We start from the raw sequence: 10,667 nt of genomic DNA on the forward strand, positions 1-10,667 counted from the left end.
TATTGTCTTCTCACACTATTCAAACTCCACAATCAAATAAACAGCTTATGAAGTTCTTGTCAAGGCCGTCGAATGAAGTGGACCAAGGTGCAGCGTTGTGGGCGTTTATATTCCTTTATTTATATGACGCCAACAATAAACAATCCAAAACAACTGTGAAGCTAAAGGCTATAGTGCCAACAAACAAAGACAACTTCCCACCAAGAAAGGAGGGAAAAGGGCTACCTAAGTATGGTTCTCAATCAGAGACAACGATAGACGGCTGTCCCTGATTGAGAACCATACCCGGCCAAAACATAGAAATACAAAATCATAGAAAAACAAAACATAGAACACCCTGACCAAACCAAATAGAGACATAAAAAGGCTCTCTAAGGTCAGGGCGTGACAGTTCCCTTAGCCTATAGATCACATAATGCATACAAATAATCTGAAAAAAAAAAAACTACACACATATTTTGGCATTTCTGTGCATCCTTGACAATTGCTACTCAGTATCCAAAAACAGCAGACGTTTTTTCTGCGAAACTGCATATCATCATCCTCTCTCGTGTCATCAATGTGAGGGTTATGGCAGGGGAAATTATGTTGCAGTATTCTAGTGTGTGGTGAGGGAATAAGGACGAGCAAACCTGGGAAGCTTTGCGTTGAAATTGCCCTAAAAAAGGCTTACAGAACGCAGAATTCAGGGGATCTTATGAGGGGTCTGAGTTCCTTTGGGGTGTTCACAGTGCACAAAACCAGTGTAAGCAAAATAGCCCCATAACATCAAAGATCCACCACCATATTTTACAGTAAGTATGAGTAGGGCTGTGGCGGTCACAAAATGTTGTCAGCCAGTGATTGTCAAGCAAATAACTGTCGGTCTCACGGTAATTGATCGTTAATTAACATAAACACATTTAGCATCTCCTGGCTTCCAGCCTACAAGCCACCTTTGGAACATCTACATTTGAAAAAAGTCTAATAAATCCATGTGATATACAGTTGCAAGAAAAAGTTTGTGAACCCTTTGGAATTACCTGGATTTCTGTATTGATTACTCATAAAATGTAGTCTGATCTTCATCTAAGTCACAATAACAGACAAACACAATCTGACTAAACTAATAACACACAAACAGTTGTACTTTTCAAATTTTTATTGAATACATTGCGTAATCATTCACAGTGCAGGCCGGAAAAAGTAAGTGAACCCTTGAATTTAGTAACTTAGATCCTCATTTAGCAGCAACAACTTCCACCAAACGTTTCCTGTAGCTGCTTGTAAGACTTGCACAATGTTGAGGAGGAATTTTGAACCATTCCTCCCTACAAATCTGTTTCAGTTCATCAATATTTCTGGGTTGTCTTGATTGCACAGCCCTCTTCAGGTCATGGCACAACATCTCAATTGGGTTAAGGTCCGGACTCTGACTTGGCCATTCCAAAACACGAATCTTCTTCCTTTTCAGCCATTCTTTAGTTTATTTACTTGTGTGCTTTGGATCATTGTCTTGTTGCATCACCCAAACTCTCTTAAGCTTGAGATCATGGACCGCTGCCCTGACATTCTCCTGTAAAATGTCTTGGTACACTTTTGAATTCATTGTTTTATTCAAAGCAGCCCCAAACCATGATGCTCCCTCCACCATGCTTCACAGTTGGGATGAGGTTTTGGTGTTGGTGTGCAGTGTCCTTTTTCCTCCACACATAGCGTTGTGCATTTTTCCCAAAACTTTTTCTGCCCTCAGCACATTTTCCCAGAAGTATTGTGGAACATCCAGGTGGTGTATGGCAAACTTCAGATGTGCCGCAATGTTTTTTTTAGACAGCAGTGGATTCCTTCGTGGTGTCCTTCCATGAACACCATTGTTGTTCAGTGTTTTTCTGATAGTGGACACATGAACACAGACTATTGTTATTTTTAGAGTTTTCTGGAGGTCTTTTGCTGTTAGCCTTGGGTTCTTTCTCACCTCTTTCAGGATTGTCCTTTGTGCTCTTGGGGTGATCTTCGCAGAACGCCCACTCCTAGGGAGAGTAGCAACAGTCCTGAATCTTCTCCATTTGTAGACAATTTGTCTTACCATGGATTGATGAACACCAAGGTCTTTAGCAATGCTTTTGTAACCTTTTCCAGCTTCGTACATCTCTATAACACACGTCACTCAATTCAGTGCTTCCGAGTTCAATTAATCAAATAGTTATTTCAGTTTTATACAACGGGTGGGTCTAATCCTGAATGCTTATTGGTTCAAATGTCATTCCAGCCGGTGTCTATGATGTTAAAATGCCTATTTACTCTGTTCCATCTGATTGCGCAATCCACTGTCTCTTTAGCACAGCCAAGCAATTTATGAACTTGATCCACACTATAAAAAGCTTCTAGACATTATCTCACATTTCTTTTAGACTAACATTTAGTTATCAACAGCGGAGATTTGTATAAACCTTGCTGCCTGTCTCCGACATTTGCATCGTTTCAATATTCAAATTCGATCTCCAGCTGTCCCATAGCAATGAATGTGTCGGGAGTCGGTACAAGACAGACAGCCAGGCAGGCAGCGTTTCTCAGCCAGTCAAAATGATGAATCAGCTAGCATCAATGTTATGGATATACAGTGCCTTCGGAAAGTATTCAGACCGCTTGACTTATTCCACATTTTGTTATATTACAGCCTTATTCCAAAAAGGTAATACATTTTTTTAAAGCCTCAGCAATCTACACACAATACCCCATAATGACAACGTGAAAACAGGTTTTTAGAAATGTTTGCTAATTTGTTACAAATAAAAAACAGAAATACCTTATTTACAAAATAATTCAGACCCTTTGCTATGAGACTCGAAATTGAGCTCAGGTGCATCCTGTTTCCATTGATCATCCTTGAAATGTTTCTACAACTTGATTGAAGTCCACCTGTGGTAAATTCAGTTGAGTGGACATGATTTGGAAAGGCACACACAACTGTCTATATAAGGTCCCACAGTTGACAGTGCATGTCAGATCAAAAACCAAGCCATGAGGTCGAAGGACTTTTCCGTAGAGCTCCGAGACAGGATCGTGTCGAGGCACAAATCTGGGGAAGGTTACCAAAACATTTCTGCAGCATTGAAGGTCCCCAAGAACACAGTGGCCTCCATTGTTCTTAAATGGAAGAAGTTTGGAACCACCAATACTCTTCCCAGCCAACCTGAGCAATCGGGGGAGCAATCAGGGAGGTGAACAAGAACCCGATGGTCACTCTAACAGAGCTCTAGAGTTCCCCTGTGAAGATTAGAGAACATTCCAAAAGGACAACCATCTCTGCAGTACTCCACCAGTCAGGCCTTTGTAGTAGAGTGGCCAGACGGAATCCACTCTTCAATAAAAGGCACAACAGCCCACTTGGAGTTTGCCAAAAGGCACCAAAAGGACTGTCAGACCATGAGAAACAAGATTCTCTGGTCTGATGAATCCAAGATTGAACTCTTTGGCCTAAATGGCAAGCGTCACATCTGGAGGAAACCTGGCACCATCCCTACTGTGAAGCATGGGAGACTAGTCAGGATTGAGGGAAAAATGAACGGAGCAATTACAGGGAGATCCTTGATGAAAACCTGCTCCAGAGCAATCTGGACCTCAGACTGGGGCGAAGGTTCACCTTCCAACAGGACAACAACCCTAAGCACACAGCCAAGACAATGCATGAGTGGCTTCGGGGCAAGTCTCTGAATGTCCTTGAGTGGCCCAGCCGGAGCCCGGACTTAAACCTGATCGAACATCTCTGGAGAGACCTGAAAATAGCTGTGCAGCGACGCTCCCCATCCAACCTGACAGAGCTTGAGAGGATCTGCAGAGAAGAATGGGAGAAACTCCCCAAATAAAGGCCTGCCAAGCTTGTAGCATCATACCCAAGAAGACTCGAGACTGTAATTGCTACCAAAGGTGCTTCAACGAAGTACTGAGTAAAGGATCTGAATACTTATGTAAAAGTGATATACATTTTTTTATTCCGCAAAATTTGTTTTGCTTTGTCATTATGGGGTATTGTGTGTAGATTGATGAGGGGGAAAAACTATTTAATCCATTTTAGAATAAGGCTGTAACATAACAAAATGTGGAAAATCATGGGGTCTAAATACTTTGAATGCACTGTATAGATTCAATGGCTGTAAAGATGGAGAGAAGTCTGTCCGTAATAAAGAGATACTCTTCTTTTTTGACATCAGACTTCAAAAAGCAAGTCCTGCAGACTCTAGTTTTATCTTATCTTGATTATTGTCCAGTCATGTGGTCGAATGCTGCAAGGGAAGACCTAATTTAGCTGCATCTGGCCCAGAACAGAGCGGCACGTCTTGCCCTTCATTGTAATCAGAGGGCTGATATAAATACTATCCTTGCCAGTCTCTCTTGGCTAAGAGTTGAGGAGAGACTATCTGCATCACTTCATATTTGTATTAGAAACATTAATGTGTTGAAAATCCCAAATTGTTTGCATTGTCAACTTACACACAGCTCTGACACACACTTACCCCACCAGGCATGCCACCAGGGGTCTTTTCACAGTCCCCAAATCCAGAACAAATTCAGTAAAGAGTACAGTATTATTTAGAGCCATTATTGCATTGAACTCCGTTCCATCTCATATTGCTCAAATTAACAGCAAACCTGGTTTCAAAAACAGATAAAGCAACACCTCATGGCACTCCTCTATTTGACCTAGATAGTTTGTGTGTATGTATTGATATGCAGGCTACATGTGCCTTTTTAAATTGATGTAGTTCTGTCCTTGAGCTGTTCTTGTCTTTTAATGTTCTGTATTATGTCATGTTTCATGTTCTGTATGGACCCCAGGAAGAGTAGTTGCTGCTTTTGCAACAGCTAATAGGGATCCTAATAAAATACCAAATACCAGTTGTAAGTGTATGTGACTGTCCTGGGCTGTGGGGTGTGTTTCACCAGAAGAGCTGGATCATATTCACCACACCATGGAAGAAGAGTTAAGACAGCATCGGTAGGAAGACTATGCAGCATACAAAAGAAAGCATGAACCAGGTGAGGGAGAACTGTAGAAATCTGGGTGGAAAACCTCATCTTGCTTTAGACTATTCAGCATCTCTCATGAAAACATTTAATTTTAATTTTATTTCACCTTCATTTAACCAGGTAGGCCAGTTGAGAACAAGTTCTCATTTACAACTGCGACCTGGCCAAGATAAAGCAAAGCAGTGCCACAAAAACAACACAGAGTAACACATGGGATAAACAAACATATTGTCACGTTCGTCGTAACATTGAAGAGAGGAGGACCAAGGCGCAGCGTGAAATGAATACATATTTAATAAACGAAGACGAAGAACACTTGGCAAACTATACAAAACAACAAACGAACGTGAAGCTATATAACAAATAGTGCTGACACTAAACACTACACATAGACAATCACCCACGAACAACCTAATGAATATGGCTGCCTAAATATGGTTCCCAATCAGAGACAACGATAGACAGCTGTCTCTAATTGAGAACCAATCTAGGCAACCATAGACATACATACACCTAGACTGAACACTGCCCCATAAACATACAAAAACCCCTAGACAATACAAAACACATACATCCCCCATGTCACACCCTGACCTAACTAAAATAATAAAGATAACAAAGATAACTAAGGCCAGGGTGTGACAGTACCCCCCCCCAAAGGTGGGGACTCCGGCCGCAAAACCTGACACAGAAGGGAGGGTCCGGGTGGGCCTTCTCACGGCGGCGGCTCGGGTGCGGGACGTGGACCCCACCCCACCATAGTCAATCCCCGCTTTCGTGGCCTCCTCTTAACGGCGACCCTCCAAATTAACCCCACTGGACTGATGGGCGCCTCCGGATGGAGGGGCGGCTCCGGACTGAGGGGCGGCTCCGGACTGAGGGGCGGCTCCGGACTGAGGGGCGGCGCCGGACTGAGGGGTCGGCTTCAGACTGAGGGGCGGCTCCAGACTGAGGGGCGGCTCCGGCAACTCCTGAATGGCGGGCAGGGTCAAATAATAACAATAATAATAATAATCACAGTGGTTGTGTCACCGCCTGACACGGAAACTGCACCACCCGAAACCGCAGGGCTCTCCAGAGGGTGGTACAGTCTGCCCAACTCATCACTGGGGGCACACTGCCAGCCCTCCAGGACACCTACAGCACCCGATGTCACAGGAAGGCCTAAAAGATCATCAACCACCCGGCCTGTTCACCCCGCTATCATCCAGGTCAGTACAGGTGCATCAAAGCTGGGACCAAGAGTCTGAAAAACAGCTTCTAAATAGCCATCACTAGCCGGCTACCACACGGTTACTCATAGGCGGAAATCCCAGGGGGGACGGGGGAGACACGACACCCCCCATCTTGGGAAAAATATGATTTGTCCCCCCCAATATATCACTGTAAACATAACTATGTAATTTCAATAATATTAATAATACGCAATGAAAGCACTTGTGCTGATTATAGACACTTAATAGCGCGTTTTTAAGTTTCAAAAGATTGCGACCCCCCCCCGCCCTTTGCCTCACAATGGTTTGATCCACTGCCAGTTCTTTAGCTGGCAAGGTAATAGAGGGTTCGTATCTACTGTCCGAAAGGGACATGTACGTAACTGACGTGAGGTTAATCCAGTCAATCCATAGCAGGTCCATAGCAATGTTATTTATTTATTTTTATGTTGGCAGGGTTCACACACTAGCTGAATTTGCAGAGCTAGCGCGCAAACTAAAGCAAACATTAACTATCAAGCTAGCTAGTACCTATTCCATTTATGTGGCGTCGTCAAAGATGGAATCTTTGCTATCGTCAGTTTATTCCAAGATCAGCATGCAGCTGTAGTGCTTCGACGTCCCTGTGATAAGGTTAGCGATAAACTGAAGTCCAAACTGAACAGAACAGAACTACACTCTCTTCTACCATTGTCTTAAATATATATAATGGTCTCGTTGCAAAAGATAAATTGTCGCTAGTGAACTTTTTTTATTTTATTTTATTTCACCTTTATTTAACCAGGTAGCAAAGATTATAGCAAACACACAGAAACGGAATTGGTGCTCGCTAGCTTTACAAATTCAGCTATTGTTGGAAGCCAGCCAATATGAAACAAACTATTAAAATTACAAAAGGTTGCAGCATGTGTTGTGTAAATGTGTGTGTGTGCAGCTAGGCCAGCCAGCCAGGTAGAAAAATGGCAGAAAAAAGTAAGAAGACGGACATCAGAGTATTTTTCAGTACACCAAAACGCATAGTAAGAACTCTAGTAGCCTAATATCTCAAAGACTAGTTGATAAAATGTTCATAAGAAAGAAGTGAAATGCTAATGGAAATGTTTCACAATGATGTCATTAGGCAGAGCAGGCAACAGATGACACACAGACAGCAGAGCTGGGGACAGATATGCAGGGATAGATTGGCAGAGACAGGGAGTCTCAGGTAAGTTTGTTGAGTCTTTGTTTGGCAACATTATGAAAGGTTCTCAATTTTTTTGATTTGTAAAATAGGGACATAATTGGAAAATGCCATGGATACCCCCACTCTCAACTTAAACTGGTGACTAAACTAAGATTTGTTTACGGCAATGGTATTGCTGTTGTGATTAATTGTGTAGTTTTGGGTACCGGTAGTTAGGAGTACGGCAAACACCTTATTTATTTTCTAGGAGACAGACTGTGAGTCAGTTAGGGTGGTGAAAGGGAAAGAGCCAGGGAGAGAGACTTCAGAGGACAGTGTCACAGCCACGGCAGGACCAAGTGTCACCCTTGTTGCCAGCAGCACCAGTATAGGGGACAGTGGCACAGCATTGTCCAGTTACCACAGTGATGGCACAAAACCATATCAGCCACACCCACAATTTATAGAACCGCAAACTCTTGCCAACAGAGTGTTGACGTTTCAAGAGAGATGGTTTCGCGATTTCCCCTGGCTACATTATAATCCATCAATAAAAGGAGTGTTGTGTTTTCACTGTAGCCAAGGGTTTTCAAGCCAGCCATCTTTTGGCCAAAGAGCAGATGCTGCCTTCATTTGTGCAGGATTTAGGAACTGGAGAAAAGCCATTGAAAAATTCACAGCACATCAAAACTGCCAAACCCACCGCCACTTTGTAATTGTAACAGCACACCAGCTAAATCCAATCAGTGTCCAGTTATCCAGCGCGTGGGGTAAACAGTAGGATGACGCAAGGCATTGCTTGATGAAAATTGTTAGTTCGGTGCGGCATGTAGTAAGACAGGGACAAGCCTTTAGAGGCCACACGGATGACAGTGGGAATTTATACCAGATTTTGAAACTTAGGGCAGAAGAGGATGATCCCATTTTACTGAAGTGGTTAACAGAGCGTACCACAATGTACACAGGCCCCAAAGCACAGAATGAAATTCTGAACATCATGGCCAATAGTCATTCGAGGCATTGCAGCTGAGATTAGGTCTCTTCCGATTGTACAATTTTCATTAATTGTTGATGGTACTCAAGATGTCTCTGGTGCTGAACAGGAGAATGTCTGTCTGCGTTATGTTGACCATGACCATGTCCCTCACAAGGAGTTTATTGGGCTATACAGGGTGTCGGAGACAACAGGCGAGGGCATTGCGAAAGTGGCAACTGATGTGTTGTTGAGGAAACCCGCAAACATATGCTCGGTTCTTTTGTTCAGTAGTGTGTATAGCAGTGGTTCTCCACCTTTTTGGGGTACTGGAACCCCTGCATATTTTGAGGCAAGGCAGGCAAGGTTTTGAGCGGTCCTCAGGGACCTCCACCCCCTCTATATTATATGTAAACTTACTGGAAACCTTGTGGTACTGACTACATTCATTACACTTTTTTTTTTCACGGACCCCTTGCAATTAGTCCATGGACCCCTGTTTGAGAACCCCTGGTGTAATTGATATTTGTTCTTTTGTTTAGTAGTTTTCAGTACACTTACAAATTATTTATTTCATGTTATTTTATTTAAAATTGCATACTTTGTGCGACATACTTGTCCATAGCTGCTGTTTGAAGAGTTGAGACACTGACTGAAGGATATTTTGTTTGATTTATTTGGGTTTTTCATTGAAGTAGTTATTTTGCTTTTAGAACTGTACTTATTTTAAGGTTTTTGTTCTTGCAAAGATATTGTAGTAGACTCAGGCCAGGTGCACATATTTAATGACTATATAAATGTATCAGAAAAAGTCAAATTAAAAGGTCAATTCAATACGGAGACCAACTTTGTGATGGTTCTCAATGGAGATTCTTTTAGATGTGATCACACCATGTTCATTGTATTTATGAAAACTACACCCATACAGTGTACAGTACCATTGTCACCTACTGACCTTTCTTGATATTGCTGGTTGTAAGTACGAATACCTGCATACATACTGGACTGGTAAGGAGCACTGCTATAACTATTATTAGTAGTAGAATTATAATGATTTAAACATTTGAACAAGTTGGGAAAACCCTTCAGTTAACTACTGTACCTATCAATTATCCAGTTGTAGGAATTATGGTTCCTCAATATACATTTAACAACGTATGCTATGTGTTACAGCACTACTTTTGGTGTCCCCCTCAGGAATTGCTCTTGAGAAAATGTAATGTAATTGTCCCCTCCAAGGTTGATATCAGATTTTCGCCCCTGCGGTTACTCAACCCTGCACCTTAGAATCTGCTGCCCTATGTACATAGACATGGAATCACTGGTCACTAATAATGGAAGACGAGTCACTTTAATCATGTTTACATACTGTTTTCTAGTCAATGACACTCCGACATTGCTCATCCTAATATTTATATTTCTTAATTTCATGATTTTACTTTTAGATTTGTGTGTGTTGTTGTGAATTGTTTGCAGGGCGGCAGAAGGTAAGACAAAAATCTGCCACCCCCAAAACATTGAAGTATCAGGGAATAATAGACAGGGAAGTAGGCATTCTTACCATATTTCTCAATGTCAAACCAGCGTGTCTTGTTTGCAACGCTGTTTGCAAATAATTACATCTTAGACATCCTTATGAATCTAAGCATGGCACTTTCAAAAGTTACCTTTCCACCCAGACAGAGCAGAAAAATGTAAGCTTCAGCTGCTGGCTACTCGTCCGTTGTACAACAGAAGTGCTTCCCTATAAGCTGCCTGGGTTTAAACAAACATCTCTTTTCAGAAAGAGAAAAGCTCAATTAACAGCGACAGAATAGCAAAGTCCATTTTTTTATCTCCTCAAATATTAGAGGCTGCAGCTCAGCTTCAGAATGTCATAGCGAGGCATCAATCTATCTACATATGCGTCGGAGTCACGTCTTTCGCAGCTTGTTTTTACCATAAGGCATCACCGAGTTAAGCATAGTTAAAGAACGCTTGATATAATTTGGATACATTTAAAGCAAACAATAGATATCCTTTTGCCATTTTCTTTAACAAAGGGTATGTGATACCCTCACTCAACTTGAGCCCTGGTTTTAACCAAACACACCGAGCCCTTCCCAGACACGGAGGTATTTAATCAGTGCATGCGACAGTATTGGAGTATTTGGAATTTTACTTTAACCCCTGCATTTGAAAGTTACAATGTTGCTGTCATTCTGCAGCCAACTGCTTATAGTAGGAAACCGAATTTCTTATTAATAATATGCCACCTGTTATCACACATGGCATAATTGTTAGAATAGAAATAACACTTTTATATAACATA

Source organism: Salvelinus alpinus, chromosome 17 (genome assembly GCF_045679555.1).
Source record: "Salvelinus alpinus chromosome 17, SLU_Salpinus.1, whole genome shotgun sequence".
Taxonomy (NCBI): domain Eukaryota; kingdom Metazoa; phylum Chordata; class Actinopteri; order Salmoniformes; family Salmonidae; genus Salvelinus; species Salvelinus alpinus.